Below are 12,514 nucleotides of genomic sequence, written 5' to 3'. Positions count from 1 at the left end.
CACACACACACACACACACACACACACACACACACACACACACACACACACACATTCTGTGTATATATATATATATATATATATATATATATATATATATATATATAAATATATATATATATATATACATATATATATATATATATATATATATATATATATATATATATATATATATATATATATATAATACTGGATGCTCACACTCAGTTCTATTCTGTACATAAAATTAGTCACAAGCAATATATTTATAGGATTGTAACCGTGTTGGCAGCCGACACGCATTCTCTTTGTCAATCCCAAAGATGGCAAGCGACAGACTAGGCTTAACTATGCTACCGCCAAGACTTACTAACAAATAGAAGTCAAACGACGCATTTTTATCTCAACGCCTTCAAACTAATGTAGTCCAACAACTTACAATATATACATGCAAACATACATATCGCAAAAGGCCTCTCTCTCCATATATGGGAGGTCAGCCAAGGTATGCACCCCACCCCTCATCCATCCAGCATCCATTTGTTTTTTCTTTTATCTTAGTTCCTTGGAGTTGGACGAAAGACCATCCCAGACACCCTCCCACTGCCAGGGTCAGATTATTACAGCTGGGGCCCGACAACCAAAGCTGGTTTATCCCCACCGCTAGATTCTCTCCATAAATATTTACCTACAACTCATTTTCATTCTTCCCCTTTGCCTTATTTCATCGCCGTGCTTTTATCCACATTTACTTACAATTTTCTCCCCTCACTCTCACTAACCTTTTCCAATCCCCTGCCAATCATACCCGTATTTACTTCCTGTATCACCCCATCCATGTACACAATGAACAACAATAGTGACATTACACAGCCCTGTCCTTTACCACTTTTATGACTACATTTCCTGGATCGCCTTGTCGTGGTAGTGTGGTTAAATGAAACATCGTTTACTACGATATCACGGAGTTTATTTCGTAGATCTACGTACTACCAGAGCCAAGTACCTTCTACCTTCAGGCGTAAGCTGGGAGCCTGGCACAGGGTAGGAGCATGACCTCTGACTTACTTCTGGCACCCTGTTGCCAAGTGGAACTTGTAGGTAGAACAATACAGGCATATATACATACATATATATATATATATATATATATATATATATATATATATATATATATATACATAAATAAATATATATATATATATACATAAATATATATATATACATATATATATACATAATTTATACATACATACATATATATATACATATACATACGTATATATGTATATATATATATATATATATATATATATATATATATATATATATATTTATATATATATTTATATATGAGTGGACGGGTGGTGAGATAAACACAGGGAACCGTTTAGGGATTTATTCTGACGTTTCGTCCTTACCAGGACTTCTTCAGAGTACATGCACATTCAAACAATTCACCCCCTAAATACCCGCCGAATCTATCCGCGTTCCACCATGATCGACCTGACCTCTCGTCCTTCTACGCTCTGCCTCGCGAAGTATCAAGCGGCTGGCCGTCTTTGTTAATTTAATAAACCCATCGCGGTGGTTGTTGTTTGGATGGGAAGCGATTACGTTATGTAATGACTAGGTCGACTACTTATATAAAAGCATTTTCTATATATTGAGATTAAGTACTACATATACAATAAAGGAGTATTACATATAGAATAAGGAAAAGAATGATATATACTAACTATAAGTAACTATAAGCAGGCGCGGATCCAGGAATGTTATTGGGGGGGGGGGGAGGCCCGAACCGATAACTGCTACTTGAAACACGCCGATATTTTAACCCCAAGAATAATGCTGTTGGCTTGGAGATTGGTCCAGATACCTAAGTCTGTTTTGCTCGTAATTGTATGTTAAATCATATACAATTCACAAATATAATTCAAAACATAAATTTGCACTAAAAAGTGTTTATCCAAGGAGAATCAAACTCGAGATGAGTGATTTTTTTTTTATTATCATTAATTGTGGTATAGTGTTATCATGGGCCCTGGCGTTCGACACGAGCAGGGCACCATAGGTTTACAAGGACTCTTTGGGCACAAGGCCCTCATTGATAAATATGTAGGACGTGGCATAGTTTTCCCTCTGCGCAGGGAATACGACGTTACCCCCAAGTCAGTCTAGAACTGTCCGTCTTACTGTGAGCATGTAGCTCTCCTATTGTGACTCACCTCTGTACGCATAACCCACTTATTAATAAAGACTCCAAACGTCCCCCCGCGTTTCTGTTGCACACATTAATGAAAATAACATGACATTAGATCGCGCTCTGCAAAACATAAAGGTGTGCTTACTACTCAATTACCGTCAAATAATACAACACACCATTGATAATAATGATGTTTTGGTACCATAATAAAACAGTAATACACCATTGACACCAATGTTCAACAACACAACGCAACAACATATCAAGTGAAAAGTAAACGGCGGTTCTTTTCCATTGAATTTGTTCAGGATTTGCTCCACGAAAATGGGAATGGTATTATGCACTGAGAGCAATGCAAGACCATTCATGCGTTCCTGCCCAACTGTGCTTCTAAGATATGGTTTCAGTCTTTTAAGTGCTGAAAAAGACCTCTCAGCTTGAGCATTTGACACCGGTTGCGTTAACACAACTTTCAAAAGGCATGATATGTTGGGAAACATGTTCGCACTCGCGTGCACTTGCGCGCCCATCAGAGAACTGAACGTTGGGGAACTAAACATATTGTCCAACGTTCTATTTATGCTTTTACCATACTCGGGGCGTTGGGGGGGGGGGGGGGCCTTGTATCCGCGCCTGACTATAAGTAGAGAAGAATTACTACAGTGGTGATGGCGGAGTGAAAGGAAAATTATGTAACCGTGCTTCCCATGCATGTCGTAAAAGTCAATTAATTACGACGGAACGATGTAACTAGGGATCCGTCACTCAGTATATTCCTCCAACGAGAAGTCAGTCATGGTTCGCCCTTGCTGACTACAAAATATGCGGCGCGATTCTACAAAACTTTTTCGTTTGCGTCCTCCCGCCTTTAAGAATGTGCGGTTACACTTGTCAACGAATGGGTTGGATTCCGAGCCTAAGGATGGATTTCGTCCAGCACTGGAGGATTTGGGTTGGAATCCAAGTCTAGGGACGCCCAACGCAAAACCGTTGTAGTCCACACCTCGGAGAAGATGAAAGAAACTGAAAATATATGTTAATAGTTTTACTCGTCGTAGATTTAGGTGACCTCACCACGGCCAGTCTGGGGACCCACCGCTCATATTCATATTTACGACATATATAAATATATGTATACAACTTATTCAGATAAAATTATTTTGAAATAGAAAATAAAATTTATAGAATGTATATCGTGGCAATAATCAAACAGTCGTCTGAATACTGCAGTATGTAAACATTGGTCAGTTTTCTTACGCGCGGAAACTCTTTTCACCATTTCCTTGATATCTACACTTTTCGCCGTGATGGAGTGGGATACTGAAGTTATCCATGTTTTAATAGAGAAAATACGACTACAAGAGGCGCTTTGGGATGTGAGACACCCTGTTGGGTCCTTGCTCTACGAACGTACAGTGACTGTCAGGGAATGCCCGGGAATGTGTGTGTGTTTAATTGGGAGAGAGGCTCCCACGGGCTTTGGGTGTGAGCCCGTTTGGTGGGTGATTGTACATACGAGTGTGTGTGGGCCCAGCCACACACACTCATACATTCACAAGATGTGCACACGCATAAGAATGCGCATGCACATCTCCGTGAATGCACCCTTCTCGATATAGCTGAATTGGATGGTAAGTGGTGACATCTTCGTAAATATAATGTAAGAAAAAGGGGGAGGAGGGTGATCCAATGTATGAGTGTGTGTGACCTTGGCCAAGGGCCCGGGAATGCGTGTGTGTGTGTGTTTAATTTGGGAGAGCTCCCACGGGCTTTGAGTGTGAGCCCGTTTGGTGGGTGATTGTACATACGAGTGTGTGTGGGCCCGCCACACACACTCATACATTCACAAGATGTGCACACGCATAAGAATGCGCATGCACATCTCCGTGAATGCACCCTTCTTAATGTAACTAAATTTGATGGTAGGTGGTGACATCTTCGTATATATAATGTAAGAAAAGGGGAGGAAGGTGATCCAATGTATGAGTGTGTGTGACCTTGGCCACACACACTCATACATACATTGGATGTGCATACGCATGCAATATGCGTATGCACATCACCATGAATACACCCTTCCGGACAATGAGCATATATATATTGAAATAAAAAGGGGGGGGGTGATTCAATGTATGAGCGTGTGTGTCCTTGGTCACACACACTCATACATACATTAGATGTGCATACGTATGCAATATACGTATGTACATCGCTATGAATTCACCCTTCCGAACAGAGACATGTATATATAATAATTAAAGGGGGGGCTGACACTCCAACAGCCGACGCAGTTCGTAATCGCTAAGGTGGCGGCATAGGCGACGCACAAGACCCTCAGATGTTGTCGGAGGCTCTCTCCTCAGAAAAGCAGTTGCGGGGCAATGCTTGAGGTAGTGGTTCAGGGTGGCTTCGGGGTGGCGGCAGTGACTGCATCTTCTTTCTTCAGGAGTGGAGTTGGTCTTTATTTCCCAGAAACAACGGTCCTTCAGCCGCAGACGGAAGAGCAGAGTTTCCACTTTTCTTGGTGTGGAGCGAGGACGTACAAGGGGCTCATAGTCTGTGACTGCCCTGTACCACCTCGCCCTCTCTGACACCTCTGCCTCCAGTCTGTGCTGAAGGAACCGTTGTACCTGATTCAGAGCCCTGGTGCGTAGGCGCAACTGATTTCTGCTGAGAGGGACGACAACATCGATTTCGGGTCTTTTGCGCGCCGCTTCAGCCGCGGCGTCGGCTAGCTCATTTCCTGGGACGCCTACGTGGCTTGGCACCCAGTTGAGCGTAACACTCCTGCCTTGCTGATGCAGCTTCAGCAGGAGTGCTAGGATGGAGGTCAGTAGGCGTACATTGTCGCTGGGCTGTATCGATTCTAAACTGCCTAGCAAGGACTGTGAATCCGTGTGGATCACCACAGGACCAGCTCGAGATATTAGAGCATGCTCTAACGCTCCTTGGACCGCTATGGCCTCAGCTTGGAGAGTGGACGCATGATCAGATACTCTCCTGCCGTAGGTCAAACCATCCGTCACAAAAGCAGATCCCGCACTACGAGGCCTGTTGGGGTCTACGGAGCCATCCGTGTAATAGACCGCCGTTCCAGGTCTCGACAGTGCGCGGACGCCTTGTAGGGCCTGCGCTCGTACTCTCTCCTGGTCACATAACTTCTTCTTATTGGGAAGCTTTGTGACAACGAAAGTTGCAGGTATCGACAGCCATGGTGGTGGGGGCTCGAACTCTGAATGTGGAGAGTCCCTACTTTTCTCAAGGAGAGTGCTGGTGAGCTTGAAGGAGTCCAGGATCCCTGCCGCCTGTGCCAGCCAGGTATCGGAGTGGATAAAAGTACCCAACCGTCCCAGAGCTGTCACAAGGCTCTGACTCAGCTCAGTTATCCTGGGGCTCTGGACCAACTTGGCAAGAAAGTCGACCTCCAGCCTTCTGACCCGTGATGTTAATGAAGGCAACGAAGCCTCCATTCGGAGGTTAACGATCTTAGTCCAAGGTTGAGCTCCTAGGATAATCCTTGCTGCGGCATTTTGGCAAGGCTCCAGGTCTTCAAGCTTGGCAGTCGCCACATTTATGAGAGCTGGGGCAGCGTAGTCCACCAGACTGCGGACTGCGTGCACATAGAATGTGCGAAGGACCCGATGCGTGGCACCGAGTGCCTTCCCCGTCATTGCTCTCATAACTGTGGTTCTTGCCTTCAGTCTCTCCTTGAGATAGGTAAGTTCCCTCTGAAAGGTGAGCCTCTCATCAATCCAGACCCCCAGGTACTGATACTGGTGAACCCAGTCCAGCCTAAGGTCCTGGATGGTGAGGTGCTTCCCCTCTATCCTGAGTCTCAGTGCCATAGCTTTCGACTTTGTAGGGGAGATCTTTAACCCCAACCTGCTACATTCCGTCGCCACAGTGCTTAAACAGCGTTGGGCCCTGTTGAAGCACTGCCGTTTCCCAGTAATTAAGAGCGCAATGTCATCTGTATAGCAGATGACCTTGCACCCCTGTGGTAGAGGTAGTTCCAGAATGTTGGAGACGAGCACATTGAACAGAGTGGGGCTGAGGACCCCCCCCTGTGGAGTGCCATTCTCCAACATTCTGGCCTCTGATATGTGACCTTGAAAGCGTACTTTCGCAGACCGGTGACTGAGATAGTCAGCAATCCAAGAAAGCAGCTTGCCTTTTACGCCCTTGCGAGCAAGGATGTCTAATATCACAAGTGGACTGGCCAGCTCAAACGCCTTTTCCAAATCCAAAAAGACCACAATGGACGGTGTTCCACTGACAGCATTGAGGAGTGTTGCTATACTGTTTCCTGTGCCAGTGCCCTTGCAGTAAGCATGGATATGCTCATGCAATGGGCCCAGTTTCCACAGCAGCCTGTTTAGCACCATCCTCTCCGCTGTCTTTCCCATGCAGCTTGTCAGGCTGATGGGGCGGTAAGCACTTGGTTCCTTTGGCTTTGGAATTGGCGTTATGATTGCCGTCTTCCAGGCTGTTGGTAGCTTGCCAGTCCTCCAAGACGCGTTTATCACCCTTAGAAGTGCCTCGTCACCCGCTGGCCCAAGGTAACCTGGGAGGTGCATCCTATTGTCACTAGCGATCACTTCGGTGTCTCTGTGCACATACGGGATTCACCACCCATACCAGCTGTATTACCTGTTCCCAGGTGGAAGACAGCTTTGGCAAACTGGCCAGTGTTTGAGAAGTCTGTTGAAGAATGGGCAGCGTCCTACGTCCCACCACAAGACGTGGAAACGTTGGAAGCTGACTTTTCTGCAGCCATTCAGGTGGCTGCCAACAGAGCCATCCCAAAGACTCGCCAGTCCACCAGAGAACATAAGAACAGCTGGTATTATACCCCCGAGGTGAGAGAGGCCAACTATCGGGTGAACATGCTTAGGCGTGTTTTCCGACGGCACCGAACTCAGACCAATTTGGCCAACTTGCGCGCTGCAGTACATGACGCTTACGTCATAGCTGCAGATGCCAGAAGAGCCCGGGAATGCCCGCACGCCTCGTTATATAGGTGGCGCTGAGGGAAAACGTATTGTACCCACCCAACATCCCCCCTCCAAGATAATGTGTGCTAACAAGAACACATTGAGCTGACGAATGTCACGTACAGTAGGCCACAAGGCACAAGGAAACGAAAGTGGCCAGGCATACAAAGAAACAAAATAGAATACAGTTCGTCACAACTGTGAGTGCAACGGGACAGTGCCCGTTATACATTACAATGGGCGTACACTACATTAGATATAGTCATTTAGCCACCCTGGGCGCTTCGTTTGTCTTCTCAGGCGTTGCTGGGGTGGAGAAGGAGTTGATGGGGGCTCGGTTGTTAAGGTTACCTCGTTCCGTGCCTCTGGTAGTGCTCGCGCGGAAGTAGGCCTAAGGTGTTTCCTGTTCCTGAGGCTAATGCGGCCACTCCCGTCGAGTCTGATGGTGTACTGCCTGTGAGGGAGCGCCTCCACTACCATGCCCGTGCGATCCCACACATTGGATGCCTGGTTCTGAACCCTCACGCGGGTACCGGGGGCCAGGGGTTGAAGGTGTCTGGGCGTGCTGTTGGCCATCAGGGTGTTACCAGCCTCCCCTATCTGCACCTCTCTCTGGCGAAGCGTTCCGCCCCAGTGCCTGTCCACCCTAAGGTGCCAACGGGCCGTGGGTACCCCGTCGCGCAGCTGTCTGCCGGCGGCAAGTTGGGCGGGGGACTTGTTTATTGTTCGCAGTGGAGTGTTGAGGTACTGGAGCAAAGCGAGGGAGGCTTTATCGGTGTCCAATGTCCCACCGCCGCCCGTGTTGGTTTTTATGATTCTCTTGGCTGATTTTACTGCCGCCTCTGCTCGCCCGTTTGACTGGGGGTACTGTGCTGACGATATGCGTGCTATGACGCCCCAGTCCCTAAGGAATTCAGCCATTTCCTCGCTCGCCAGGTTCGTGCCTCCGTCGGTGGACAGTTGTTCCGGGGCACCCCATCGCGTGAAGTAACGCCTCAATTGGGTCTTGATTCTTTGCGATGTGGCACCGGAGGGGAAGTGGGTAAGCTCCAGCCAACCAGTGAGCCTGTCGGCGTACGCCATGTAAGTGTTTCCCTCGTGCTGGAACATGTCTGCCACTGTAGACTGGAACGGGTATTCTGGGGGCGGTGTGATGACGAGTGTCTCCGCGGGCTGCGAGGGGGCGTGTGTTTCGCATGACGTGCAGGATGCCCTGTAGTGCTGCAGGTCTCCCTCCATTCCGGGCCAGTATACGCATTGCCTTGCCCTCCGCAGCATCGAGTCGAGCCCCTGGTGCCCGGCGTGTAAGTTCGCAGCCACCTGTGGACGGAGGGACTCTGGGATCACGAGGCGTACACACCCCTGTTCGAATGTGTACGTCACCAGGTCCTGCATAACTGCCAGCCTGTCTCTTACGCCATAGAATGGGCGCAGGCAGGTCACCTCTTGTGATTTGTGTTGGTGCCAGTCCGCGGCTAGCACTTTGGCCACCAGTAGTTGATACACGGGGTCGTTGGCGGCGAGCTTTCTCACCGCTGACTCATCCAGGATGTGACCCTCGTATCCTGCTGTGGCAATCACCGCAGCTGCGATTGCTTCGGTGAGGTCCTCGTCCAGGTCCGCATCAACGTCCGATGGGGGGCTTCTGAGGGCTGGGTACCTGGATAGAAAGTCCGCCGCGGCGTTTCTCTTCCCGGGCAGGTATTTGACCTGGAAGCGGTACTGCAACGTTCGCTCCTTTAGCCGGAAGAGTCGCGGGTTGACCACCTCTGACAGAGCTCTGTCCCCCAAGAGCTTGGTGAGGGGGCGATGGTCGGTGACAATTGTGAGGTTCGGGCATCCCAGCAAGAACAGCCTGGCTTTCTGGAGGCACCACGCCACGGCTAAAGCTTCTCCCTCTACGGCGTAGCCAGCCTCAGCAGCAGTGAGGTGGCGGCTGCCGCACAGGGCCAGGCGCCAGCCCGCCTTGCAGCAGAAGGGGGCAACAGCGGATGAGCACTGGCAGTATTGCTGCAGGATGACGAATCCGATACCTTCCCTGCTCCAGTCCGTGATGGCTACTGTCGGGCGTGTCTTGTCGTAGTACGCCAGGCCGTCCTTGGCCAGCTGGCATATGGTGTCCTGGGCTCGACGAAACTTTTCTTGCAGTTGCTCGTCCCAATACACCGATCTGCCGCATGGTTTTTTCAGGAGCTCCCTAAAGTCGTTCATGATTGGGGCCGTGGTGAGGAAGGGGGCAAGCTGGTTCACGAACCCGTACCACGACCTGATGTCCGAGATGGAGGGCTTGTCCGGCATGCTGAAGTTCTTGATGGCCGCAAGGCGTTCATCCGTGGGTTTATATTCGTCCCAGTTCAGACGGAAGCCCACAAAATCGACTTCCCTCCGAGCGAACTGAAATTTCTCCGGCTTCAGAGTAATCCCCTTGGCTGCACATGTCGACAGGAATTCGTAAGTGTGCCAGAAAGCCTCCTCGATGCTGCTGTCGTAGAGGAGGGTGTCGTCGACACACTTGTATTTTCTCGTAATGCCCTAAATGGCATCGTCAAAACGCTTGGTGTACGCGTCGCCGGCGGAGCAGTGGCCCATGGGAGTACGGCAGTACCTGAACCTTCCCCATGGGGTGATGAAGGTGGTGAGACGGCGGCTTTCCTTGTCCAGTTCAACCTGGTGGTACCCCCAATAGGCGTCTGCTACTGTCTTGAAGGAGTGCTTGGGGACTCCAGAGACCATGTCAAAAGGGGCGGGGGTGTGGTGCGTCTCCCTTCGGCACGCGGCGTTGAGGCGCTGATAGTCCACAGTGCGCCGAGGTTGGCCAGACTTCTTGGGTACCACCACCATGCGGGCGCACCACTCCGTGGGCTCCCCTGCCGGGACGGGCTCGATGACGCCCCGCTTGATGTCTTCTTCTAGCTGGGCCTTCACTTCGTCCTCCCAGTGTCTCGGCACCGACGCCGGTCTGTGGCAGGCGTGGGGGATGGCGTTGGGTGCCAGGTGGATGTGGTGAGGCACGCCCTCCATCACCGGTAGAGGATTCCTGGTGGTATTGAAGGTTGTGGCCGAGAAGTGTTGTAGCAGCCACTCCTCCAGCCGTTTCGTCTGCTCCTCATGTGGCGGGAATGGCATTGTCTCAGGTCTCATAGGTGGCTGACCGAACTCAGGAGCTGTACTTTCTGCCGTCAGCGTCCGCACCGCCGGCCGGGAGTGGTGGGGGAAGCTGGCGGGCACTAATCCCAGCTCCTGGCACGCGCTGAGCGACAGGAACAGCGACTTGGCAGAGGGTATGATGTATACGTCTTGCTCTGCTGCAAGGCCGCCTAAGGATATGGTGCACCGGCACGATCCGAGGCATTGTAGTGGCAGGTCTGCCACGTCCCGCAAGGCCGCCTTCCCCCGCAGCTGCGCGGGTCTAATGCGGAGCCTGGACAGCAGAGCCTCCCCGGCGACGCACACCTGGGCGCCGGTGTCTGCGATGGCCGCGGTGCGGTGCCTGGCTCCCCCTCCATGCGTAACTGTTACCTCCACGGTGGGTTGGCGGGTTACCTGTGTGCCTGCTATTGTCACGGAGCCTGAGATGACGTTGGCAGGCGTGGCGTTGTTGGGGCGCTTCGAGCTCCTGCAGCATCTCTTAAAGTGGCCCCGTTTCTTGTATCCGATGCAGTAAGCTTCCCTGGCCGGGCAAGAAGCCTTGTCCAGGGCGTGTGTGGTACCGCAGTTCCAGCAGGTACGCGAGGGCTGCGCCTTGCCATCTGTGGTGGCCGCAACGTCAGGCGGGCAGTTCTCGTTTTCGATGACCTGTGCGGTGCCAGCCGCACGACCGGCTTCCCGCCATGGGCTCTCGTCCATGGCGTGCCGGCGAGCCGCCTCGTACGCGGAACACATGGCCCTAAGGGCGTCAACGCTGTCTGTAGAATCGCACACTTGGTACACCTGCTGTTTTAACACCGTGTCACGCAGTCCTACCGTAAGCTTTTTCAGGAGCAGGTACTCTGAGAGGTTGCAATTGCACTGGGGACACTGAAACGCACAGTCGTTAGCTTTCTGAGCACCCCTTATGAAATAGTCACTGACGCACTCGTCCTGCCCCTGGGCAATATTAAAGAACTCGGCCCACTGTACCGCTTTGTTCGAGGAGCGAAGCACTAACTTACCTATGGCATCTAACGACTCCTGTTGTGTTAGGGCGTCCCACTCGGCGAGGGTGAACCTGGCGTCTATCGCGCGCTGCAGTAATGGAGTACAGAGGAGCCTGATGTGGTGGACCGCATCCTGTTGTGGCCATTTACATAGAAGGAGCCAGCATTCCATTGACCGTCTCCAAGACCTGAAGGCTGCCGGCGTCATTTCCAGGTCACATTTCTCAGGAGTAGCCGAGGGGGGTACCCGAGATGTGGGTAATGTGTTGCTGTGGGCGCCAAGGGCCGTCATGTTGGCCTGCTGCTGTTCGGTGATGGTCCAAGGCGTCGAGCGTGGTGACCGGCGAGGTGGGGGCATCTTGAGCAATCGTAGGTACTTGAGAACTCACTGCGCCATGTTGGGTCCTTGCTCTACGAGCGTACAGTGACTGTCAGGGAATGCCCGGGAATGTGTGTGTGTTTAATTTGGGAGAGCTCCCACGGGCTTTGAGTGTGAGCCCGTTTGGTGGGTGATTGTGTGGTGCCGTCGATTGATTGCGATTGATTAACCAAGAGCACCTCCAATGGGAGTGATCAGAGATACCCACATAAGAACGATTTGGGAAATAAAAAAAATCAAGGTATACGCTGCCACCACCCAATCGTCTATATGGATATATCTGACCATAAATGGAAACTGCTCCTTGTTATTCACGTCTGACTCCGTCCCCTTTCCTCAGGTCGTTCGGGGTTGGTTCTGGGTAGCGAAAAGGCCTATGCCCAAGTGGGGGTAGTAAAAGAATATAAGTGAAGGTCTGCTATGTGTTAATTATTACACTGAAGCAAAAATATAGTAAGGAAATACAAAAGTATATTGTGGTTTTCTCCAACTAATCTAATGATCCTTACAATATGAAAAATATATGGGTATGCGAGACATTTAATAACACAGTTTTTTTTTTTTTTTTGCTTATGGGCATCATAAGTAAGGTCACAGGCACGTGGAAAAACGTAGTTATTTACGCTCCAACCTTCCGGTCACTGTATAAGTCTACTTACAATATTGTGTCTACTTCCAGCACTGTGTCTACCTTCAACCCCGTATTCTTATTAGAGAACGATCACAGACAGAATTGTACTCTAAGGATTACACCCTCATAGCTAATGTATATACGCAAAGTGTTTGTGAAGTACACTCCCTTAAACCCCTTTTTCCA

The 12,514-nt window shown here is 50.1% G+C and overlaps 1 pseudogene; it reads right to left on the bottom strand.

Annotated features, from left to right (window-relative positions):
- Positions 1–7,194: 7,194 nt before the first annotated feature.
- On the bottom strand, positions 7,195–11,676 carry LOC143041211 (uncharacterized; annotated as a pseudogene).
- Between the last annotated feature and the right edge of the window lie 838 nt (positions 11,677–12,514).

This window comes from Oratosquilla oratoria, chromosome 30, assembly GCF_046742065.1.
Source record: "Oratosquilla oratoria isolate Oo_2021 chromosome 30, ASM4674206v1, whole genome shotgun sequence".
Lineage (NCBI taxonomy): Eukaryota > Metazoa > Arthropoda > Malacostraca > Stomatopoda > Squillidae > Oratosquilla > Oratosquilla oratoria.
The sequence above is the reverse complement of the archived record's forward strand: the minus strand, read 5'-3'. Positions and strand labels throughout refer to the sequence as shown.